At 36.2% G+C, this 27,033-nt stretch overlaps 1 protein-coding gene across 1 annotated transcript in view; it reads right to left on the bottom strand.

Moving 5' to 3' along the window:
- The window catches only part of LOC6032196 (leucine-rich repeat-containing protein 24), a 370,966-nt gene extending 365,593 nt beyond the window's left edge, over positions 1–5,373 (bottom strand). Inside the window, 1 exon segment of the mRNA XM_038249209.1 lies at positions 3,876–5,373. The gene's annotated coding sequence lies outside the window, so the exon portion shown is untranslated.
- Between the last annotated feature and the right edge of the window lie 21,660 nt (positions 5,374–27,033).

The following is a 27,033-nucleotide window of genomic DNA, read 5'->3' as shown; positions in this document are numbered from 1 at the left end:
AGGAAATAAATTAGGGATGTTTTTTTTTTGCTAGAACAGAATTGGCCAAGAATGCCAACGGTTTCCGGAAACGCGCTCGCAAAAAAAGTAAGAGTAGTGACGGAAATGACGCAAATCTTGGCCCCAGATTAAATGCGGAATCTTGAGCAAGACCAGATGGCGCTGGTTTTGACTGGTGGGGGAGAAAATCCCTCGAGGGCATTCCGAGAGCCAGAGAGTCCGGGGTGCGGCGGTGGTTCATCATCAGTGCAAGCTGTTGTCCGGACGGCGGAGAAACTGCTGCACCAAGGAACGCGCCCAACTGCCGGAAGCTGAGCAAATTGGAAAAGAATGGAAGCCCCGGTGCAGCCCGGTTGGCAAGAAATGGCACAGCAGGACGACCCCGGGGACCAACGCCCAACGCTGCAGTTTCTTGGCCCGATGGATGGCCTGATGATGGCAGTGATGGGAAATTTGTGCTTTTGTGATATTGACTGAAACCAACAGTAACAGCCACCTCGTCGAGTCTTTCCCACCGCTGAAAGTGGCCAATCTTCTGGGGTTTTAGGTCCTTTGTTGGCTAGCCAACGTCCTTCATCATCATCATCAGGGCATCAGGGCTGTGCCGTTCCTGTCTAGTTCCACTTCATTCTGTGTTTTTTTTTTCGCACAGAATGCGGCGCGCGCCTGTACATTATGATTCATAACGGGAGTTCAAGGGTACAAAAACAGCACAGCCAGAGCGGAAACGGACGGCGACCGGTTCGCTGGGTACGCAAATTTTGGAACGCATTGCAAAGGAATGATATCCAAAGCGACTGGGTGGGGCCCGATTTTGTTACAGTCAGACTACTCAATTGGATCGGTGAGTTCGGACAGGATTCGAACGGAGGTTACGGCTGGCAAATCGTAACACTGGAGGGGAAGCTGAACGCTGATGAAAGGAAAAATTTCTTTGACCTAAAAAAGTTGAAAATTAATCGACCAGTAATTTGATCTGCTTGCAGTACAGTCATCCCACATATTCGGAACGGTTTCCAGATCGGCCAATGTTCAAAAAATCATAGCAAATTGATAATTGAACTTTTACCTTCATTTGAAAGCTTTTCTTGCGATCTTTCAAATGCTGTATCGAACATCTGCATATTTTAACTTTTATATGAAGATTTTGAAGAATTACTTTGACCCTTGAAATCCACAAATTCGGAACACTTTTTTCTTACGAATGTAAACAAACTTTGGATTTCTCCAGGAGTACATATTTATTACCAAATAATGACTTCACACACTGAAACCAAGCTTAGTGATGTTTTAAACAAGGTTTGATAATTTTTTTTTGTGAAAATAACAGTTAAATTCAGGTGTTCCACAATTGTGGGAGGCACAATAACATCCCACTATTATGAAACAGGTCATTTGGAGGCAGTGTTTTGCTGCTCTGCACAAAATAGTCTTGGAATGAAGTTGTTTTTAAAAAAGTACTACTTTTACAAGTGAAATAGCAAGATAATGTCCAAATGAAGGTTCTTAAAATAGTAAGGTCGACAGAAAAGCTACTTTTGGCATGCTATTGACAAATTATCATCAAAGTGTTCCGAATTTGTGGTTGTTCCGAATATTTGGGATGACTGTACTATATAAATTGACTCAAAGGAAAACTTGATACTGATAGATAGTTTGACCATTTCCCGCCTTTAATAAATCGGGATTTTTTTTACTTTTTTGCTCTTTATTGATGTGAATGACATGACCAAAATTGGATGAAATATTCATATCTATATATCAATAACATCCTAAATAGAACCATGTCAAAAGAATAAGGACAGTTCAAAAATCGTTAAATTGAAGTGAAAATTGTTTTGAGGACTTTGAGGAGGTTCTACCATAGGCGTTGAAGGATCAAGACAAATTTAAATAAGATGATGTTTAAACATATCATTTGAGAAAAGATCAATCAGTTTTCAAAGAAATACTGAAAATAAATTTGTCCCACACATAATGCTACACAGCAAATTTTGGATTGCCATTTTAGTAAAATAATTAACTGAATGCGATTCAGTAATCATCACTTTTGCTGAAATTCGGTAAAAAAAAACAAAAACATTGCTGAAAAATCATTAACTGCATATCTGTCAAAGTGAAATGTCACTTATGATTCATTGTTTGGATGCTGCCGAGTGAAAATCCTCTTTCAAACATGTTGTGTTTATAAATTTTGTATTGTGATCTTTAGAAACCAAGGTAAGAATAATTTTAATAACAAATACCTCGATTCTAACCACCTGTTTTTTAGGTTTGGACGATTGATGAATTAATTGTAAAAATAACAGTAATGGAAACATTTTCAATGATCAAATCAAAATCAAATTTTGATAACTGAAATACCAGCAACGATTGCTGAATCTACAGCAAATGATCTGTAAAATTGCCACAAGAAAATTACTGAATTTTCAGCAAAATAATTTGACGTTTCTTTAGCTGTAATTTCAGTTGTTTTGACAACCATTGAGCTGAAATTTCAGTGAATCATCTGTCAAAGTGACAAATACCAGTTAACTGAGAATTCAGTAAAATCTAACTACTGAATCGCTTACTAAAATTTCAGTAGATAAAAATTCAGTAAAACTGTGTATAATTGGTGTATACGTGGTTTTCGCAAAAAAAAACTGGAAAAAATTCTATATTTCTCATATTTGGCCAGAGGCACGTTTGATTCAACTAATTCGGGTTTAAGTATAAATCACTTCCAGAGCTTTTTTTGTTGAAAAGGTGCTATAAGCTATTGTGTATCATATGTTTATAGGAACTATAAAATAAATCTAGAGTTCAAGAATCAATACAAATTTATAACAATACAGACTCAATTATCAGAAGGCTTTCGATAGAAAAAATCGCTGCATTATTTTACCCCTGAACTATGCTAAAGTGGTTTAGAATTAAATCCATATTAAATGATAAAATATTGAAAAAAAAATGCATTTTGTAATTTTATAGGCATCAACTATTCAAGTTTGACAAAAATGGGGTCGTAGAACTCGGATTAGAGCAAGAAAAAAGGTATTTGTGTTCATGATTCGATCATCCGAAGTCCCATACGAACTGTATAATCAAGGACAGAATTGCACAAAATCGATGAGACAAGTTTGACCTTTTGTCATCGAGTAATGTTTTTTGGATTTGATGGAATGTAAATTGAATCAGTATTATTGACGAATTAATACAGGTTGATCAAAATTTTGGGAAAATAATTTAATCTTTTGTGCAAGAACGATGGGACAAATACGACCATTTGAAACGTAGAAATACGAATGTTTGATAGACAACTTTGGTAACAATGTTTGATTGGTAAAAATGCTTTTGGACACATAACGGTGGGACAACATTATTCATTACGTCATGCAAAAATTATTTGAATTGACCATGATAGACCAATTACAAGGGTAGATCAATTCGTGATTCAAGTAAAGAGTATTTTGATGAGACAAATTTAACCCTTTGGACACGTTTGAATCAACTGGAAAAAAGTTCAACAATGAAAACAAATCGATTAAACAAGCCTGTTGGCCGACTTCGGCGAGACAAGTTTGACCATTTGACCAAATCGAATAATTTTTTTTTTACTATACTTAACTTACAATAAGTGTAATACAAATGGAACATCAATGAACCTTGATCAGAATTGCGAAAAAAAAAATCTGTTGGACACGGTGGGACAAATCGGGAAGCGATTCTAGTTCGTAGGACAACTTTGCTGAGACAAATTCGACCATTTAGAGTAATGTTTGTAGACTGTGATAGGTGGAGAATCAATGGGATTTAAGTCTAGTAGTACTTTGACGGGACAACTTTGACCATTTGGCCTCGTATGAGTCATGTGAGCGACTTTCTGTACCAACCTTTATAAACTGAACTGCAATCAGCGATGTTTATGTCCCGCTGCTTTGCCGACGCTTGTCTGTGTTTTCGTTTGTTGTTTATCCCAAGGCTCGCACTTGATTTGTTTATTTCCACTGCACGCACGAATCATCAACAATTAATTTGCTTTCTCTCTTTTATTTGCGCGCCTCTTCTTACACCCGGCACAACCTTTTATAAACTCTATTTCTTCAGCTTTATTTTTCTTTCCAAACCATAAATAACCCACTTCGCTTCTTCCTTCTCTTTCAGCACTGCACTATCTGCTTACTCCAGCGTTGTTTCTCTCTCACTTACACCACTTTTTTCCCTTCCTTAGCACTCTTGGATCGAAATAATGAAATTCCACACTAGAGCTCACACTTCACTGACTCGACAGCGGGCTGGACTTTAGTCGCTGCTTTGCCTATGATGTCGTAATGCGCTAGCAAGCCGCAAGGAGGCGCCTCGTGCGCTAAATTTTGCAGAATACCTTCAACTGCTTCGGTGAACCCTTTGCCGCCGACCTAGGCTGGTCATTCAAGCGTGTAAATACTTTATGTAATGCGCTTTGGTCGCTGTTTTTTTTCCTTTTCGTTCTTCTTGCTTCCTAGCCTTCTTTGCGTTGAAACGCCGCCCTGAAGGGTCTTCGACAGCAGCCGCTTAGATGTTTTTGTTTACGGGTTTACTTCTTCTCTTCTTCGTGAGTGCTGCTTGGTCCGCAGAACCGGTTCACGGGGCTCGTGTGCGCGGTTGTGTTGGTATCTCCCACCGATACATCGGAATCGATCACCTCTCGGGGTCACTTCTCGCAGCTATGCTGGTTCTTCCAGCGTCCATGCGCTGAGCACAACAAAAAACGCACCTCAATACGGCAGAGGTCAGTAGAACCTTGCGAATTCGATGTACTCCACGCGGCACAAAAATAAGCCCCGCGCGAGGTATCTATTATTCCCCACGGGTGTACTGTGTGCTAGCACACCAACACAAGCCCAAATTTTGCACACACCGATTTAATTTCAACTTTCGTGAGTTGCTTCAAGCCGCACTCCAAAACAACCTTTCGCGCTGTTCTTCTTGGCGCCCTCGCGTGTTACACGCCCTCGTTATTCCTCCTTCGCTTCTTCGCCGGCAGAGCCCACGTCGCTTCTACCACCACTACAACCGAGCGATTCTTCTTTCGGACTCCGTTCGCAAGCCGAAAGATACGCGGACCAAATCCCGTTCGTTACTTATTTTTTTTTCCTTCTTCCCAAACCCTATCGCTAGGTGTTGTAGTAGGCTTTGCCGAATGTAGGCCACACCGTGTGTGTACTGACGGTGGGTTGGGCGCTATTGTTTAATCCAATAAGACAGGGGTGCGCACCAGCTGCGCTTGCACAATAGAACCGATTCTTATCACCCACACACTCACGTCCACGCGCGATCGTCGTATGTTGTCACACTGTTGTTTTATGTCACCGAGCGACGTGACAGTCCGTACCACCCGACGTTCCGAATGAAACTGGAGGGCGTCCGGTTTGTGCATGGGGCCGACCACGAATGCCGCAATCGAGAGAGAGAGAGAGAGAGAGAGAGAGAGAGAGAGAGAGAGAGAGAGAGAGAAGAAATTCTCTCAGAGAGCAAAAGTCTAGAAAAGCGAGTCTGTAGATGAACTCGCGATGAACTCCGTTGCAGGGTGTTTCAAAAAGACCGATGTGTTGTGGTTGTCATGCTCGCTGTAAGTATTCTAACCAACTTGTTCAGGAATAGTCAATTAATTACCTTTTTGTTAAAGTGTGATACATTTAAATTTTCTACACAACTATTGAATTAAAACACAAACGTAAGCCAAATTTAAAATATTTTAAATATATTTTTTTTCTGTAAACTTTGCATGAATTTTATAGCGTCGGAGATGAAAAGAGAGGAGCAAGTTCATTTCCGTCCAAAAACAAATTCATTTCGGTTCATGCACGACACACGTGTACGATGCATGTACGATTATTTCGTTTTCGTTGTCGTTGGCTGTTGAAATAAACGAGCGAAAAATGAAGATTGCCCTACAACAGTAAGAATAACTTGTTGCGTGTTGGTGAAACGTTTCGGATGTATGCGGGTTGCCTACGTTAGGGCGGCGGTACGTGATATTGGTGTTATTCGAGAGTCTCATTTTTGGTGAACAGCAATAACTACCAGTTACTATTTATAAAGATTATTTCAGTTTTCGTAAAACCATCACTTAAAAATTTATCCGTTGATGTTTTTTTCAATAATTTGCCTGGTTATCTATGTATTGGAAGAATTTTTTTGAGACTTTTGTTAAGTTTGGTAATTTTTTCTTTATCATTTATCTTAATCAGTATTTTAAATGAATTATTTGCCTGTTTTTTCATATTTTCCGATCCTTTATACATTTTTTTTTGTATGGACAAATGTCCACATTTCTTTTATGTGCTAAGTGGTAAGTGATCTTCATCTTAGTTGTATTTTTCATTTTCTTATTGGCTTGTCACATTTATTTTATTTACTTCTTATTGTATTATATTATTGCTTTAAACAGAATACATTTGGGTAAAAAAATCAAGTTCTACGATTACATTTGAATCAAATGAAAATATTTGATTCCCTATTTATTAATCACATGTATCCCGCGCACATGATCACCGCGATTTTGGCCGCCATTTTGGATTTAAAAATTCTAAATCACTTATGGTTGGAGATGGTGGCTCTCACCCTTTGGGCGATGATGGTTCAGCATTCAGGGTCCAAAAATAGTAAAAATAATCACGATATGTAAAATGCTTCTACAAACAACTCAAAGAAAACAATTGATGCTTTTTTTAAAAAATGGGTTTAGAAAAATATGGGCTCTTGGTTTCATAGCATTATTTTTCAATACCTTGTTACAATTTTTCTTATCATTTTGAGGTTTGAAAATATTTTGTTATTTTATTGAAAGAAATCTGTAAAAATGTGATTCCGGGAGTGCAATTTTTTCATGATTTTTTGTACGGTGTTACGATCTCTGAAAGTTTTAAATATATTTTTTGAATTAAAGGTTAATAACAATTGAAGGGGTGCAATTATGGAAATAACTGGAATAAAATTAAAAACATGTTTTAATAAAAGTACAACTCCATATTGTGTTAAAACGAATCAATTCTATGGATTCATCCGACATCACTCTGCAGCATTACATTTTAAAATGCACTGGAAATGCCACTTGTTTAATCCATTCAAGTGTAACATTGCCACAATTAATTAGCACACGCAGCTTAAAAATTGCTATTGAATTGAGTCCCTCCAACACGTTCACACCTGCCCGTCCTATATTTCCGGTATTATCACCGGTGAGGTGGTTGTCACTAAAACGGGTCCAATTACGGTGGTTGTGTGGTTCTGGGAATCACACGGCTTCGGATTAGAACCGAGCATCAATTATTCCGGCTTTCGGGTCACCTAAATTGTGGCCACGTAAGGCTATGATAGTGGCGTTCTAATCCTGGACGAGCTTTTCAAAGGGGCGTAATTTGCAGATGAAGCAAAACTTTCGATTTAACTTTATGTAAAATATTCCGCTTTTCATCGAATGTCAAGTGGTGCGAAAGTGATATCGTTCTTTTGAATGCCCATTCGTGACATCAAACGCAAAACCATCATCCATTAGCGAGATCCACCGACACAATGTAGTCCAGTGACTATAGTGATTCTGGAAAGTGTGGTAAATGTTTGGTTCTGTGCGGTTGAAACAGTTATTGTTTGCAAAAAGCTCAAATCACAAAGAGTTTCTGATAGGTTTTGTTTTGGGAAACAGAGTTGCAGAGAGATGAAATTAGGTTAATTGTGTGGTTTTGCAGGGGAACCAGGCTTTGGTTAGGATTAAAGTTAGATAAACCTGCAAAATTGTAGCAATACTGCCAGTTTGACAAGTGACAACCTTTTGTTAGAAAAAATACAGTTACCTACTTAGCATTTAAACAGTTTATAAATTCATTGTAATATTACATCTGGGAAGGGTTACATCTTTTATGTATAATTTTACCTCTGAAAATGTGTAACTTTACCACTTTTTTGGTGTAATGTCACTTTTTCAGTCTAAATTGAGGAAAAATTGCGTCTTTAAAGAGATAATTCTTAACCATAAAAAATTACACCTTCCAAATTTACACAATTTTTCCTGTGTACATGATGTGCTCAGGACGTTGTTTCAAACATAACATTTAAAGTTTAAAATACCCAAAGTCAAAATTTGAAGTAAATACCTCAAACCCCGATGGTTTGACACCAACTGTCAAACGAACGGGGTCACTTTTTAGTTTGACACCCCTATTACACGGAGTTCACACACACAATCAAACGTTTGTTTTGATAGTGTGGGTGGACGCCGTGTAAAAAGTGACAGTTCGTCACGTTTTAGTTTGACTTTGACCAACTAACGGGGCACAAACTAAATCAGTGATCTACCAACGGGGGTTGAGTGTATTGCTAAGCAAAAAATACATTGTTGCTCAAAGTGGCAGTGCGCGGCCGAATGGTTACGCTGTCCGCTTTGTAAGCGGATGATTCTGGGTTCGATTCCCATCTGCTGCAACCTTCCATCGGATGAGGAAGTAAAATGTCGGTCCTGGCCTTGGTTGTTGTTAGGCCGTTAAGTCATTCCAGGTGTAGGAGTCTCGTCTCCATGCCATAAGTACAAACAACACACCAAACCAAGCCTACTCCGGTGGAATCGCTGGCGGCGGTTGGACTCACAATCCAAAGGTCGTCAGTTCAAACACTGGGGTGGAAGGTTCCTTGGAGTAAAAGAGGTTTGGGTGCTCTCCCCATTCAAGCCTTCGGACTCCTAGGTTCGATCAGAAACTTGCAATAGAGACCACAAAAGACCCGGGGGTCGTTAATGTGGATGGTTTGATTTTTTTTTTTCAAAGTAATATCAAAATCACCTTTGAAAACTGAATGAAGGTAATTTTTACGCCCAGGTTGTAGACACTAAGTTCAGATTCGAGCCAACAAAAAAGCCCTTTGAAGAATCACACATTTTCCATTTTGATGGTTCTATCCATATGAATCAACCCACACCCCTGCTTAAAACTCAAAGTTAAAGAACTTTTTCGACAGAGACAGAAAATGGTACCAGCAAGCGCTGCTGAACAAGACACAGCTTTGCGGGTTGGATCCGTCCCTTATGGACCATCCATAAACCACGTGGACACCTTAGTCCACGCTCCGTACAAAAAAGATTTGTTTTGTATGGAAATTGTTCTCGATGAGGGAAGGGGGGTCGGTGCTTTCAAAAAAGTGTCCACGTGGTTTATGGATGGTCCCTTAATCTAACGAACGGATTTTGGGTTGTCGAGATTACATGACCGCAAAGCATGTGTGCTACATACAGTCGAGACTCAATTATCCGATGTGATGATTTATAGAAGCTTGGCAATCCGAATGTTTTCAAAACAATTTTGGATGATAGAATAATGATTTTTTTTTTATTTCTCTTCGTATAAGGCCAATGCAAATTTTTCATTTTTTCCAAATGTTGAACCAATAAAACAAATGGCCTTTATTAATTTATTTTTCCACATTGCAAATAAAAATACGGGACCATCCACAAACCAAGTGAACACTTTTTGGGAAATCTCAAACCCCCCTCCCTCCATCGTAGACAATTTCCAACAAATAAAATTTTTTTTGTATGGAGCGTGGAAAATCGCCTCTCCCCCCCCCAAGCCGTCCACCAGGTTTATGGATAGTCCTTACTGTATTTTGTGAAAATTTGATTTGAATTTGAATAAACTTCTAACAATCAAGATTGGACTGTCTAATTTGAAAGAAGCCAAACATAGGAGGTTGGATTTTCGGTAGGGTTTGTGGAAAACTGTGAAAAAGAAGGAGTGTTGTTAAACATTGAATGCGATAAGCTCCACTGTTGAAATAATAGTCAGCCACTTGCCAAGTGGTAATAATCCAGGAGGACCATGGTTTATGGGACTCGTTCTCTATTGTAGGTGGATTGAGGTTCTATTTCTTAAAATCTGATGATAAAACAATGGGAGTTTTAAACCCGAGGCTTATTAGGTTAATTCAAGTGACACAATTTTACAATTTACAGCAGTGGTTCTCAACCTGGGGTACATGTACATGTAAACAATAATTTGCATTAACATTAGCATTAGCAATAAAGGTCGCTCAATTCTGGATGGCTGCACAATGCTTATCTTGCTGTTTAACTGTAATTAAACGTATGATGGCACTAGACTCTCATCCGGTTAGAATATTCGGGAGATACCATGTTTTCATCATTAGATGAGCGTGTAATACTATCCAGTAAGATAAGGGGATCCTGGCCGGTAGCTTGCTAACCTCGGGGATTGGAAGGTTTGTTAGTAAACATCTATCTAGAATGCGCAGAGATCTCTACGTCACCTAGTGGTATAGATGTTTTTAGGGAGGTTTTGGACTCAATGTTAGTAAGTTGAATGTTTGTTTTATTCAACACCACCACCACCACCAAAAAAATCATTACCGTAATGAACCACGCTAGATTTTAACACAAATACTGCACAAAAGAACACCACAAAAATTCATCTTCCCGGCAAAGCAGCTCACCCGACACTCATGTACAAATAAACAATAATGCTGTAAAATTATCTCGTTCTTTTACATAATATATATTCAAAATTGTAAAATTTCAACTTTTACAAAAAAAAAATATCAAGAAATACAATACATGCTCGTGTTATGGCCTGTACAGTACCTTAGCAATGAAAGAATGGATCAAAATTGTTTCTAATCTTAAATCAGAAAAGATTTTGGAAATCTTTTAGAATGCTTTTCAGACTTGGTAATAAGTTTTAAATTTATCAACTTACTTACTTTACAGAAGATCAAATTTCTTATTAAGCCAGGTATTTTTGCATAAAATCTCTCTTCAACATTGTGTTCAATTACAATTCAAACTGATATTTAATTAAATAAATAATTAATTGTTTAATTAATAAATAAAACTTATTTGACGAAAAAATAATGTATAAATATAACATGGCCGTGCGATAACGGGTTTCGCCTCGTAAGCGGAAGGTGATGAGTTCGATTTCCGTCTGGCTCGGTCAGATCCCTTAACCCTCTACAACCCAACCCCGCCTTTAGACGAATTTTGATCTGAAAAATCGCCAAAAAGGATTGGAAAGAAGAACTCTGGAAATTTTAGGAAATTTTAGAGTTGGAAGTTTGGCTTGTTTCATGTGACTTTGCCAATGTTTAAAAAAATGTCAATCTTTAGGGGTCAACTTGGGCTGTGTTTTTTACTAACATTTCCTATATTTTAAGTTAAAATAAGTATGCAGTAATTTTTGTACTGTCCCAGACTATTCCTCAACACATTTTCTAACAATTTAAATGATAATGGTGCCCAGCGCCGTACCTAGGGGTTGGCGCAGTTGGCGACCGCCAAGGGCGCCAGCCCTTGGGGAGCGCCGAAAACGATAGTTGTACAAATTTGTCATGTTATTATAAAATCCTAGAAAGGTATTCAGAACAAAAGGGGCGCCAAATTTTAAAGTAGGACTACAAAATAACTCGATAATCTTGGTCGGAATATTACAAATATTACTTATAACACTTGGGGCGCCAAAATCAACTATTTCAATAATTGTACCAGAATTAAATTTAAAATTAAATTCTCTCAATTCATTTATCAAAGGGGGTGCTCAAGTGGCAAAAAATTCAGGGTTTTATAACAATTCTTTGAAATAGCTAAAGATTTTATATTTCAACTACAGTATATAAAATTCAATTTAAATTTCACCATTTTTCCAGCATCAGGAACCATCAAGCTTTTTTATGTTTTGAAGTATTTTTTTTATATAATCAGCTATTTAATTGAAATTTACACATTTCTATTGAAAATCTGAAATAAAAAGAATAAGATATTTCAAGTTTAAAGAAAATGGCATTTGAGATATTTTTATCGTTTTAAATGCAAACTTGTGCGTTGGATTGGTCTACGTTTTCGAAATACTGAAGTGTTTAAATTGAATATTTCTAACACAAAAAATGCTTTGACTTTTGTTAAATTTCTAGCAAAATATTTTTTTTTTCAACATAAAAATGTTGGTTTTTTAAGAGCACATAAATTGCTCCAAATATATTATATTCTGCTGCTTGTATTCAATTGCTTGTAGCAAGAGTGAAAAAGTAAAATTTGGGTGTCTTCGACAAAGTTGCATAGATTGGCATGCCCACCAACTTTTAGTCGTAAAGTAAAATATTATACAATTTCTTGTATAATTTTAATTTGCAGAAACACCATTATCGCGGACCCATTAGAATTTAAACCAAAGCAAAATTCCAACTCCAAAAACAGCAATATTTTTTGGGAAAACACAAAGTTCCATTTAATTTTGCTTCTAGGGTCAATAATTTGAAGAATGTTAGTAACATTTTCCTTGAAAATTTTTGTTTTGTTATGTTTTAACGTGAAGACTTCCATCATTGTCATGATTTTTCCTTCAAAGATATAAATTTTGCGTCGCTTTCAATATTTTGACAAAATTCCTTCAACAAGTTGTTTAGAATAGTTCCCTACACATGCTGATTCCTTTTGGTAACGATTATCCGATTCCTTGTAAAGTTTTGGAAATCGTCATTAATCAATGATTGCCAACTAGGACGTCAATGACTGTGCCACAAAATTATATAAATTTTGAAGCACAGTTGATTTAGATCAAAAATTCCTTCAGTGGCTTCAAGAAGGCAACATTCGGCACATGCTGATTCCTTTTGGTGCTGAAATTCGTTAAATTGAATTTAATACACAATTTTTTATAGTGATGATTAATTTTCTTCAAAAATGATCAACGGCTTCACCTTAATGGAATGGATAAAGTTGCTTATCGTTCACATACATTTTTTTTATTTCATGGATTCCAAGTGTTGGGCTATCCAGAGTAATTTCGCCTAAATTTTCACATTTACACAAACGGTTCTAAAAGCTTTGTGTGTAGAGGGTGACTATTCTCGAGATTTTCAATTTCCCGGGAATCGAGAGTTGAATTTGGAAATTTCCCGGGAATTCCCGGGACCTGGTAGTGTTTATAACTATGTCAATAGTGCCAGTAATGTATAAAGAAAAGTTAGAAATGTGTTTCTTTTCAATGAATTCAGTTACGATTTATTCATGCTTATTTAATGAAACGTTAATTAGTAGCCTCATTATTTTTGGGAACTATGATCTACTTCTTGATTTTTTTCCGAATCTGCAATACAACTTGTTGTACGAACTTGTTATTAGATTTTTGTGAAATAACAAAATAGCTAATATATAATTTCCCAGTATCGGGATTTTTACAATATAATAAATAGCGACTCAAAACAACAATTTTATTTTTTTTTTCTTTTTTAAAACTGTAAATACGCATTGAAGAAATAGTGATCCGGAAAACCCGAATGTTCACATTTGGCGGACTTTACAAAGATTTCCAGAGTTTTTTTTCTAAGATATAATTTAATAATGAGGTTTAAGCGGAACACAAAATTACTCCATGACATCAAAAAAGGAAATTACCTTGATGCAGCGAAATTAAAATAATAAGAATAAAAAAATAGATTATAAGAATTGCTATGCTTGCAAGAGGATATGAAAATTATACTCTTAGAAATAATAAACAAAAATATAAAAAATAGACTTTCTTCTTGTGGCTAATATGCTAAGTATGCTTTAAGGTTAATTTTGGGGTCCACATTATTTTAAGTTTTCCCAATTATAGTTATTGGAATTTTTAATAAGTTAAAATTTACACTTTCTGAATTAGAAGATAAGAGAAGCATTGGTTCATTCGAACTTGAACATCTTACATTGAACACCCAATGTTCTGAACAATTTCGAATTTTCAAAAAAAAATTTATTTGTTTATATAATTTTGCTTCGACCAAATTTCCCGGGAATCGAGAGGTCCAAAAATGGTCGATTTCCCGGGAATTCCCGCTCGTCACCTTCTATTTGAGTGTAATGGTTTTTATACAAAATTTTAAAAAAAACTTTAGATGTCGAAAAATAAACACAAAAAATTTCAATTTGTTAAAAAGGTAAAAACTGATTGCCTTTGTTTGAAGCTATGAATTTTCAAAAAACAAATTTTAGGAATTTTATATCAATCAAAAAACATAGTCACAGAGAAGAGAAATATAGTTTTCAAAAATAAATTGAAAAAAAAATTGTTTCAAAAGAAATCCATCCAAAAACAAGTTTGAAAAGGAGTCCATTTTCTAATCAGTTAAACTATTTTTTCAGGAATGCAGGAAAATGCTGATACAATGAAATTTAAGCTAGGTCAGATCAAATTCTGTTTAAAACGATAAAACAACACTCTGCTATTTTCAGTCAACATTAATCCTAAAGCACCTTTTCGTTTCAACCTATCTGTATTGGAAAGATATAAATCGATTGAAATGGTTTAAAAATAATAAAACATTAATTTGAATATTCTTCAAAGAATTAAATTGTGGTTGGATTTTTTAGCTGTTATATTTATTCAATCAATTACCATTATATTATTAAAACTCTTTGCTGAAAATTTAAGTAAACATATCAAAATGATGAAAAATTTGGAGGGGCGCCAAATTGATGCTTCGCCAAGGGCGCCGTGGACCCTAGGTACGGCTCTGATGGTGCCCTTCTATAGCAGAAAATGTGAAAACAAATAGAAAACTTGAAAAAGTGTCTGTAAAAAACATGAAAATATTAGATAAGCAAAATATAATGATAGGAGGTGATAGAATAGGCCAAAAACTACCAAAAAACATAAACTTAACAAGATAAACGCAAATTAAAATACTAAAAATAAAACAGGAGTGACGTTTTCCGTAGAACAAAAGTTGCTCAAAACAACCCCCAGAACACGAGAAAAATAATCATTTTCGAAAAAAAAAAATTGGGCAAAGGAGGGTTAAATGAATAAATCTGCTCACTGGCAATGCTGACCGCACGGAGAAAAAAGAGTTCCCAAAATCGTGAACAAGCGTTCATGAAAAGCGGAACCACGAACAAAGTGTTCAAATCCCATAGTACGATTTTGAAAAACGTACCATGAAATTTGAACACTTTGTTCGTGGTTCCGCTTTTCATGAACGCTTGTTCACGATTTTGGGAACTCTTTTTTCTGCGTGCGGAAGGGAATGGGTTTCGACTAACGGCGTGCTGGGTATTCAATCCATAGGTCGTGAGTTCGATTCTCGTACCGGGATGATGAAGTTTTTGACTGGCAGCTTGAGTAATACGAAAAGGGGTGCTTGGCCAAGAAAAGGCTGAGAGCCGCCGGTCTACAAAATAATTTACAGCAAAGTTTGACATTTTTTTCAATCAGATTGTTGCAGGTTTGGGTCCGTAAGTTTGGCAATTTTAGAATAAGAAGACAACAACTTCCTTGGTTGCTGTGCACCCTTAAACTAAAAACGCCAGATTCGGGGTTTGAAAAAAAATGCTTGAAAATGTTTGCAGGCAAAAAGAAAAATGTTTTGAAATTTTAATTAAACTTTCAATGGTAGCGCGATATTTCAGACACTGTACAATTATTTACCAGAAACCTCTCCAAAAGAAGCCTCCACTGGTTTATTCTGGTAAAGATGAAAATTCCGCCACATGTTTACAAGTTCTTGTCTGAAAAGCCGCCGGAGATCCCGCAACCGTACGTTTTGCTGGGAAATCCTACAAACTCACTTACATGGTTTGGATTTTATTATCATCATGGTAATAAATTACAAAGGTTACCAGAGCTACTGCTGATGCGATGCTACGTTAAAATTCCGTCCCTGGTGGTTTTTCACGAGGATGATTTTGTGCTCATGTTGGAGTAGGCAGCTTTTCAAGAGGGTTGCTGGGATAAATTGATGATATTGATTATTTTTATGTTTCGGTCAAATTTCTCAAAAAATATCTAAACTTGTTTTATTTTAGCTCTTTTAAAAATAATTTATTTTCAGTTTAAAGATTTCCTAACCAAACCATCCACAGGACCGTCCCATTTTCTGTCAGCTTCGCATCATATCGTCGAGCACTTTTCCCGTGTTCCTCAGGTGATCCTTATGCTTGGAACACTGTACAGTTTGACAAGGCAGTTTTGTCGGTACTTTCGAAAATGACCGAATTTCCCGCAACATTTTTGAACAGTAAAAAACAGTAAAAAACAAGGAAAGCCTAAAAAAACAACAATTTAAAACTAAATGGTCATTTTGGACCTTCCGTCCACAGTCTGAGTTGGCAAGATCCTAGTGAATGTTGCCGGGATCTGCTATGCTACATCCATTACGCCACATGCCAACGAGGGCGGAGACGACGACGTCGATGCTCCTATGATAACAACAAGATGCGATGTCCATGAGGATCAAAACATGTCACGTAGAGATTTACCTGTCGGCAGGACGATATGGAAACAAGCCGGTTTCGATGATGACGTGTAGGTACTGTGTGGTATGTGCATTCTGGCAGCCAATGTCACTCAGCTTGTAATGGGACAATTTATTTCTGGCTCAGCTTACACAAATCATATTGATTACGTACAAGTAGGTATTTGTGTGAAGCTTGTCTTTCAATTAACAAAAGATCATTTTGAGATTTTTACTGTCAAAAAGAAGTTGTTTGTTATTAGAAATGTAAACCTGATTAAAACTTTTTTTTGTGAAACATAACTTTTAACAAACTGATATTTTATTTTATTTCGATAAAGATAAATATCATGAAACGTTGTTTATTATTATTTATTATTAATGATTGAAGATATCTCTCAGCTTAACACTTTCTGAAAAAAAACTAAATACGTTAAAAATAAAAAAGAAAATTAACTAAGAGAATTAATGCCAAACCAAACTAAAGTTTCTAAAAATAACCTTAGAAATCTTTTTTCCTAATAATCTTTCAACAAATCACAAATGCAAAAAAAACCAACACCTTTGAGTTAATCAGCTTGTGTGGTGGTTCTGCCACAAGGGGGCATTCCCGCAATAAATCACACAAACATGAATCAGCAGAAATCGTCTGGTTGGAGCCTAGAAAAAGACGGCAGCGACTTTTTTTTGCCAAACACAAGTGGGTGGTTCGTAATCAAACATGTCCCGCAGGCGTTTACAATAGTAATTATTTGCAAAGGATGCGGTCTGTTGGCTTCTGCTGCAGGGAGGTGGAACAAAAAAAAAATATTCTGGATAAAACAGTGAGAAAAAAAAAATATACGGAAAATGATGCTTTTTTCTGTCACCACCAGTGTCTTTTGGGTTGTTAAGGAGTTACACAGACATTTTGAGTGTTTTTTAAGGAAAAATCAGCTATTGTAAATCAAAGTCTTCACTTGAAAACCTCTAAAAATGTTAAAATTGTCCTTTTCAGTAATACATATTTCTTAATAATGTCGAAAAAGCGAAATTCTAGAGAAAACTCATGAATAGTTTGAAAATCAATTTATCAAGAGGCTGTATTTGTAGATTTTGCTCGGTTTGTTCTAGAGTTCGTATCGAGGTGTTCCGATTTGGATGAAACTATCAGCGTTTGTTGGCCTACACATGAGAGAATCTAATTTTTTTTTTCAAAAAAATATTATTTAATTATTTTTCAAAATTAAATTTACGACTCGAATACTTCAAACTTACGTGAAATTTCCCGAGGATTCCGAAAATGTAAAAATTGACCCCGAAAAAAGACATATTCTTGGACTAAAGGGCAAAACTTAACGTTGTAAAAAGTTTGTTATAGAAAAAACGTAAATCTATGAGAAAAACTGCTATAGTCCATGAAATTACCTACACTGAAAAAAATAAAAGTACAAAATTCCTAAATTCTAGCAATTTTGGCTCCTTTCCTTATTAAGTAATCCAAAAAACCCGATTACTAAATAAGGAAAAGAGGCAAAATTCCTAGAATAAAGGAATTTGATACTATTTTTTTTATTTCAGTGTATATTTTTACACATAGGAATTCTTACTGAAGGCTGTTGCAAAAAGAAATAAAGGTTCTAAAAAAAACATTTTTGACAGCAATTTGCAAAAGCTATGAGAAAAAGTCAAACCAATCCTGGATGTTTTTAGCACATTTTAAAGTGCTTCAAAACACATTTCGAATGCATCTAAGAGAGTTGGAATTGATCAAGTTTTAAGCACATGGGAGCAATTTTATGTTTTTTTAAATTTTTTTGAACTTTAAACATCAATGCCCGTTTAATCCCACTTCCCTTTGTCGTAAGGGGCTCATATTTGGCACAAGTTCATCTTATGTATAGACAATCAAACGCTGTATGTTTTATCCAATTCGGAGCACCTTGATACGACCTGTTACACATTGGTGAAAAGCTCGCTCTTTAATGAATTATGCATTTTTTTCGGTTTTACCGTATTTTCAAGATATTATAATTTTAGTCCGATCAGACTGCAAGTGTTTTTTTATACAATTTCTGACTATTTTATTAAATTTTCAACCATTGCAAAGGGCACCAATCCAAAACGTAACATTGTTTTCATGTCCTTTTCAGATAGTTTCAATTTATTATTTAATTTAATAGCGTATCTATTTTTTGCATACTTAAAATTTTCTATGATTCAGTGTTTATGACTTTCTAAAATTTTAATAGCTGCATGTTGTTGTTTTATAGTGCGTGCTCTCGTTTTTGTTTATTCATGGTCAAACATCATTCTCGGAACGTCAAAAAACGACGTGCGACGCTGTCGTGCAAACTTGTCGCACGTTGTTTTTTGACGTTCCGAGAAAAACGCGTTTTGATGTTTGACCATGAATAAACAAAAACGAGAGCACGCACTATAAAAGAACATTATGAAGTTTGGTTAAATTTGGTCGATGGCGTCCCGAGTTATAATTGCAAATGTTTACGGTATTCGAGCTCGTAGGGAAAATGTACCCTTTCCAATCAATAACCTATCTTCGTCATATGATGAGTTTGATGCTCAATTAAAGCTCCAAAAATACTATTTAGGCTTTAAACATACCAGCAACAGCACCGTCTCAAGTAAGCACGTAAATGTATGCCACTTACTGGCCAAAAGATCAAATTTCATGCACTTTTGATCATAATTCTATTTTGCGAGACCATTTCTCATTATTTTGTTGGCACACACAGTGACACACGCGAGAAACCCTCAAACGCTTAATGAATATCACCAAAATCAACTTTTCACTTTCGCCTACTTTTTCACGGTGCTTGATACAGAACTGCCCTCAAATTTCGGCAACATGTTCTTTTGTACATTAGTTAGTCACTCACTTGAAAACTAATCCCGAAAAATGTAAATAATTAGCAAGCGCCGTCAAAAAAAACAAACGCGCTAAGTCTTTTGACGTTTCAATTTTGACTGCCCATTCCAATCGAAGGCTGAAGAAAACCGAGCGAGAAGCGAAGGCAAATAAATCCCAAAGGGTGGCCACCAACATGCTGGTGCAGCGCATTTTTCTGCATTGATAATCATATTTAGCATGCTTGGGCTTGTTTAATTTTTTTTTTGAATTTTTATGAAATTCTAATGTAGGGTAGAGTAGTCATCAATGAGACACGGGGAACAATGATAAAATGGCTCTCACAAGTCGTAGTTTCAACCAATCAGGCTCATATTTGGGGGAAACGTGTATCTACTGGATACATGTCTGCTATAATAGTGGCTTTGGTTATGGACGCTCCCTTGAAAAGTTATTCATAAATGTTTGATTCTGGGGTGTAAAAGTAAATTATGGCCAAAAAATACTTTTTCGCTCGTAGGCTGCCATTTACACCAAAACTAATATTTCTTCAAATTTTTTTCAACGTTCCATAGGGATTGAGTTGGGCTACAATGTCCTTTCATTAGGTTTGACCAAAATTTAGAATATACCCAGAATCCAGGGCTGTCTCATTGTTCTTCACTCATTTTAGCCCATGGTTAACAATGAGACACTTTGATTTTTGTTCATTAAACATTTCAAAATCCATGTAAATCTTTCAAAACATGAATTGAAAGTGATTTTTGGCATATTTATAGAGTTTTAACTTCATTTAACCAGACATACAAAGTTATTTGGTATAAATAAACGGATTTTACAAAATTTAAATACTTTTTAGTATAACTTTTGTTAATTAAAGTTTCTTGTTGGCAAAATTGCTCTAAAATGTGCAAGGCAAGTCACCTGTAATGGAACAATACAAAAACATGATGTTTTACTAGAAAAGTATTGATTTTCGTAGAGTGTCTCATTGTTCCCCGGCTGTCTCATTGTTCCTGCCAAGTGCGTCTACAATGAGACAGTTGAATAACTCTGGCTGTAGATGTCGGATCGATCTCATATTTTGGTCAATGTTAAAACACACTAAAAGAGAGAAAATGCAACAAAAAGCTCATTAAAACATGCTGATGAAAAAAATAGAAAAGTCGTTGAAAGTTGAAAACCAAAAGTGTCTCATTGATGACTACCCAACCCTACAGTACCGCGAAAATTTTATTTTTCACAAAAAAAATTTTTTTGTCAATACTAAGATTATTTGGAAACTAATGATGGCAAAACAACTGGATAGGTGTACAATGCATTTTAAAACACTTTATTCATTAAAATGTTGAAACTATGGCTTTTTATACATTTTTTTTGCCTCCCCCTCGACTTTGGTCAGAGTCGAGGGGCATAAACTTCAAAATATATTTGCAACGGCCTAAATTTCAAGGAACACTCCAGATTATCCAGCATCATTCAAACACGACCGCTTATTAGGCTTAAAATGGGTTTATTTCCCCTACTTGTGTCGAACGCGTTCTGACCTGAAATCCCTTTGGCCAGTTGTCGCACTTACATTAATTTTCAAGCTGTGTCAAGATAGCAAGACAGGATTGAAACTTGTTTCATGTGAAAGTTATAAAAATGTACGGAGTATTTTTGGTTTTATTGAATATCTCAGGATTGAATACGAATTTTGGGGATCTGTGAAGGTCAAAAGGTGAGCTGCACAAAATTGCGTTCTCAACACAATTTGGTCCAAAATGCACGTGCGACAAGTTAGTTAGTTAGTCCCACAGCAACGAAGTGTCGAAAATGAAGTTAAGTTCATAGACAATTTATGAAAAAATCGTTTCATTGGATTTACAAAGACATTTTTTTGGTAATTTTTAAATTACAAGCAAACCAAAAAAACTGAACGACACCATACCCCTTTTCGACCAGGTCGGGTGAAAATCCTGCAGGGTAAATTATGTGCCTAATATAAAGGCAAAGGAACTGGTGCTGATGAGCTTGCATTGTTTCCGGGGACGACTCGAGCTTTCGAGCCCTGACTGGCTGTGTGTGTGTGTGTGTGTGTGCGCTGTGTGACACAATGTGACAAACTGCACGTTCACACAGTTAGTCAGCGGCCGTCACCGGAGGAAACATAGTCGCTGCTTTTTGCTTTCTTGCTTGCTTCTTTTTTTCTCTCCTGTTTAGTTGTGATTTTTTTGCCAGCATTGTTTTTGTTTTGTTCTGGGTTTGCTGAGTGGCACTTCATTTGCACTTTGTCACAGCAGCAGGGATGAAATGTGAGCCTTTCGTGAAAATAATGATACATGACATATGATCATATCACAATATAGAGTGGCCACATTAAAAAAAATGGTGACGTATGGGACACCAAACCACATCGCAATAGGCCAGTTGACGCTGTTTTCGTGAGCGTTTTTTTTAAAGAAACTTTTCCAAATTATGTCGTTGCAACCCTGTTTGTAAAAGTCATCTCGTCGCGAACGTGCAATTTTACTTGCATTCTAATAGTGACACTGGCTGTTCGCAATCATTCTGGTTGAACAACGGGAAATTAATGACAAACAAAAACAACAGAGCAAGTGCTAATTACTTACGTGGATGCCCCCCAATTATCACTCGCCGTGGACGTGGATCACCGTTGGCAGGAGGAGAATTACATTATGTTTAATTTTACATTCTAATTGTACACAAGCTTGTGTGCAATTTTGCATTGCAAACATCATCTGATTAGATCTTTTTCCTTCTTTGGATACATTCAACGATTTGCTTATAACATATGTGATGTTGTTGTCTCTTAATTATCAACATAACCTTTGAATCAAATTCCAATTGAAGGCATCTCTTGAATTGTCAAACTTCCAAATTCTGTACAGTTGAGATGTTGAAAATTCACTCTGGTACAGTTTCTCGACGACACCGTAACACAATTATCGAAATATTCCCTGCCAACTTGGCCAACAAGCATTCTGACATTCATACCATTTCCGGCCCGGAACGCCCGAACCCTCGTAAATCAACCCGGTTGCAGCTGCAACATTCCTTCCAGATGCTCAATCTCCGTGTCCAAGTCATGTCTCAAGGGGTACATCTTGCCCCACGCAAGGGAGGACATGGATAGGGCGTGTATTTATGCGTTCTTGTCCTTCTTGTTGACGTCATTGCCGGTCTGCCCGCATGGAAAGCTACATCCGAGAATTTACGAGCCCGGAACATGGCTGTACACGACAACGGCTCACACAACACGTCGAGAATTCGGAACATTCGAGTTCATATCAATCATCACTCTGCGGAGGGAAAAGACCACGTGGGCGGGCGAGGTGCATTGCATGTACAGCGCAATTTTGATCTAATTTGCAGCCAAGTTTGCTGGGAAGCCGCGTGATGTTTTGAGATATTGACGCAGGGCTCGCTCCGAGCTGACAATGTTTCCACCAAATTGATGAACATTCAGAAATGTTGGCCGGCAAATGTTCAATCGGTTGAGGCCCTTTAATAACAAAAGCTTTTCACGAGAGTTGTTATTAGGATATCGAACCTAACATTTTTTTTAAACAAACATTGTAACAAAATGTTGCAAATACATTTTAGATCATTCTGGTAGACTTCGATCAAAGATTATTTAGTTTATTACGTTGGGTAGGCATTACTTGTGTGAAGTTACTATTCTAAGCTGAGATGTGAACTCTCTTTGAGCAGCTGATTAATTCAAAGTTGGAAACAGCGTTTGCGGGAGCTTAAAGAATTGAGTAAATCTACTGAAGCAAGAAAATTACAAATACCTTCGAAATAGCTAATAGATGGAGGATGGTTGAAGGATAGGAGAAACAAAGATTATGTTTAGCATTTTTGCCTCGATTGTTTGATTTTTGACTACAATTGTGCAAGTAAATATTCAATGATCAGAAATGCCATTTTGCTTCATGTTATTTTTATTTACATTAGAAAAAGTCAAAACACAGACAGTTAGGACTTTTGAATCATTGGGGTTAGAGGTGAGCAAAACCGCTAATTTTTAGGATCCTCTCATTTTCGTTCGCTCATTAAAAAGAATTCAATGAAATTTTAATGAAAAGCTATTCATATGAATGGTGTGGTTTTATATGTTTTTTTTTCATTGGACGTTTGGAGACCATAGGTCTTCATGGTCTCTATGTCAAGATTCGAACCTAAACGTTAGAACAATTGAATGGCACCCAATCTTAAATCTAGAATTTTGATTCAATTAATAAAGTTTATAAATGCGTAAGTTTAATCGGGCAAGAGGATTTTACTTATTCTTATCTGTCTTATCTATAATATTTTTTGAAGCAAATGTATCGAGGAATTCAAAAAAGAGGTTCTAAATCATTAAGTCCTGACATAATCACAAACAAAATAAAAAAACTAACTTAATCCACCTATGTGGTTGGTGCCTTCCTCACTCTTTTCCAACAATGGGTTTGGACACAAATTTCGTCTTATTTCGTTAAGTTCCGGAATATAAAAATAAGCACACATATCACTCAAAGCCTCATAAGTGGCATCATAAGTGGTCATAGCTTGGGACAGGGTTGCCAGATCTTCAATGTTTTGGACTCATTGAAAAGGTTTTTCGATCATCTAACCAACGATGAGTCGGATGATGGATCCGGACATTGTTTACATACATTTAAGTGAGATCCGGCTACAAAAAAGTACATAAATATTACTTAAGTGGTTATAACTCGAGACAGGGTTGCCAGATTTTCAATGTTTTGAACTCGTTAGAAAAAATGTATAACATGATGATGTTTGGTTCGATTTTCTGCAATTTATTCAACTTCCGAAAATATGCGAACACACATTTTTATACATAACTTTTGAACTACTTATCGAAACTTAAAACAATTCAATAGCACCGGGTATTCGAGCTTTAAATAAAAAGTTCAAATTTTATGCGCAGGATTATAGCTTCTCCCCAGTGAGGAAGGCAAAAGAGTAGCATTTTTGTGGGAAAAATAAATATTAAATTAATAATAAAATATAAACTGCCTGAAACCATTACAAGTTAAACTTGAAAGGGGAGCAATTCTCTACCCAAACCGGAAACGGATATTATTTGTATTTTTTTATTTGGTTCAAACTTTGTGGGGCCTTCTCTATGACCAAAGAAGCTTTTTTGGCAGCTGTCCATACAAAAATGGTACGTAAGTAATTAAACAGCTGTTTTTTTTATTTTAAATTATTTTTTTTTCACAAAAACTCAATTTCCCAAAATAATGATTTTTGAAAAAATCGAAATTTTACACAAAATATTCGTTAAATTTTCCGATCTTTTCGAAAACAATATTTTGATTTCTTTAAATCAAGACTAACATTTAAAAAGGGTGTAATATAATATTCGAAAAGATCGAAAAATTTAACGAATATTTTGTATAAAATTTCGATTTTTTTTCAAAAATCATTATTTTTTTCATAAATTCATAACTTGGCTGCAGATTTTTTTGTAGCATACTTCAGTATTTTTCAAAAATTGCGGGTTTTGTCTCTTAGAACATATCAGAAAATCTCGAAAATAAAAAAAAATACGTATTTTGGGAAATTGATGTTTTGTGAAAAATGTCAATTGAAACATCGGCATCTTTTTCAGTGTTCCTATTTTTTTAAATAGCCCTCAACAATACCTACATCTTTGCCGAACACTTCAAATTGATCAGAAAATTCAGTCAAAAGTTACAGCTGTTTAAATATTTACGTACCATTTTTGTATGGACAGCTGCCAAAATTGTATGGAGACTTGTATGGGTGAATCAATGACACAAAATAGCTTCCTAAGCTATAAGGAAGACCCCCACAAAATTTGAGCCAAATCATAAAAAAATGGTTAAAATCGACCGATTTTGTAAAGAAATGCACAGGGGCAAAAACTTTACCGAGATTGCATTTTGTCCAGTAACCATACATAAGCAAACGATTACGCTGCCAACCTCTTGTACAAAACATCTCCCTTGACCCTAATCGAACCCATTTGCCACCGAAGCATTGGTTGCTATTTTCGTTCCACGCTGGAATCTGGAATCTTTTGATTGATTGCAGTCGTCGTCGCGCCTAGCAACTCGTCCTTCTCGGTATCATCGTCAAAATATACGACCCCCGAGACCATTAACGAGAGCACCCCCCGCGGTTGGAAGCCATCCACCTACAACGCACCGTTAAAAATAGAACTGAAAAATACAACCGCGAGGCACCACTCATTAACGGGTATAAATTTGGCCTAGCCAAAATATCCACCTTGGGCACGCACCATAAGCATTATTAGGCCCTGCTGCTGGGAGTCTCCACACGGTAATGACCCATAAATCTTGAGGCATTTCCCCGCTCGAAAAACCGCGCGATTTTGCTTAGTTTGTTCCGGCACTAGTTATACTAGAGGGAGGAGGTGGAAGTTCCGGCTAGGTGGGTAAGCCACCGAGAAGCTATAATTACGATTTATGGGTGGAAAGTCTCGGGAAGCCATTTTTGTGTATATGGGGCAAGTTGCACTTGAAAATGATACTTCAGAATAGTGTAAGTTATTTAAATATTTCTGGAGTTTTTTTTGAAAAGGACCAATAAACCAAATTTTCAGTTTTTGCTTTTTGGGTGTTTTTTAATACCCCTGACTCAATGCGGTTCTAAAAACACCCAAAAAGCAAAAACTGGAAATTTGGTTTATTGGACCTTTTAAAAAAAAACTCCAGATTTTTGAAATTAGTAATTTAAAAACTACTGTATCTCAAAGCTGTTGCATTGTATCATAAATTGGTCTAAGACAAACTTGTAGAAAATTGGACGGACCTTCTGAAAAAATACACTGAAAGTAAAATAAACACCGCTTCCATGAGATTTTTTGATTCTTAGGATTAAAAGTTAATTTTTAAGGTGATGTCACAATTTTTTTTCTTTCATTTTTTTGAGAAAATAGCCTAAGATGTTACAAAATGATTCACAAAAATGAGGACGGTATGACTCTCCAAAAAATACAAAAATAAAAATTTACTAAGGCATTTTTTTTTATATAAAATTGGTTTAAACGTATTTTTGCCTTCCTCACTGAGGTAAGGCTATAATCCTGCTCTAAAAATGAACTTTGTATAAAAACGTCGTAGACCCACCTTCATGTATACATATCGACTCAGAATCGAAAACTGAACAAATGTCTGTGTGTATGTGTGTGTGTATGTGTGTGTGTATGTGTGTGTGTATGTATGTATGTGACCAACAATCTAGCTCACGTTTCTCGGCACTGGCTGAACCGATTTGACCCAAACCTGTTGCATTCGACTTGGTTTAGGGTCCCATAGATCGAGTTTTATACAGATTAAAGTTTCGATAAGTAGTTCAAAAGTTATGTATAAAAATGTGTTTTCACATTTATCCGGATCTCACTTAAATGTATGTAAACTATGTCCGGATCCACCATCCGACTCATCGTTGGTTAGGTTATCAAAAGACCTTTCCAACGAGTCCAAAACAATGAAGATCTGGCAACCCTGTCTCGAGATTTATCCGTTTAAGTGATATTTATGTACTTTTTGGAAGCCGGATCTCACTTAAATGTATTTAAACTATGTCCGGATCCACTATCCGACTCATCGTTGGTTAGGTTATCAAAAGACCTTTCCAACGGGTCCAAAATATTGATGATCTGGCAACCCTGTCTCGAGATATGGTCACTTATGTGACATTTATGTACTTTTTTGAAGCCGGATCTCACTTAAATGTATGTAAACTATTTCCGGATCCACCATCCGATCCATTGTTGATTAGGTTATCAGAAGACCTTTCCAACGAGTCCAAAACATTGAAGATCTGGCAACCCTGTCTCGATATATGGTCACTTATGTGACATTTATGTACTTTTTTGAAGCCGGATCTCACTTAAATGTATGTAAACTATGTCCGGATCCGCCATCTGACTCATCGTTGATTAG

The sequence above is a fragment of the Culex quinquefasciatus genome, chromosome 1 (assembly GCF_015732765.1).
Source record: "Culex quinquefasciatus strain JHB chromosome 1, VPISU_Cqui_1.0_pri_paternal, whole genome shotgun sequence".
Classification (NCBI taxonomy): Eukaryota; Metazoa; Arthropoda; class Insecta; order Diptera; family Culicidae; genus Culex; species Culex quinquefasciatus.
This window is presented reverse-complemented; position numbering and strand designations above follow the sequence as displayed.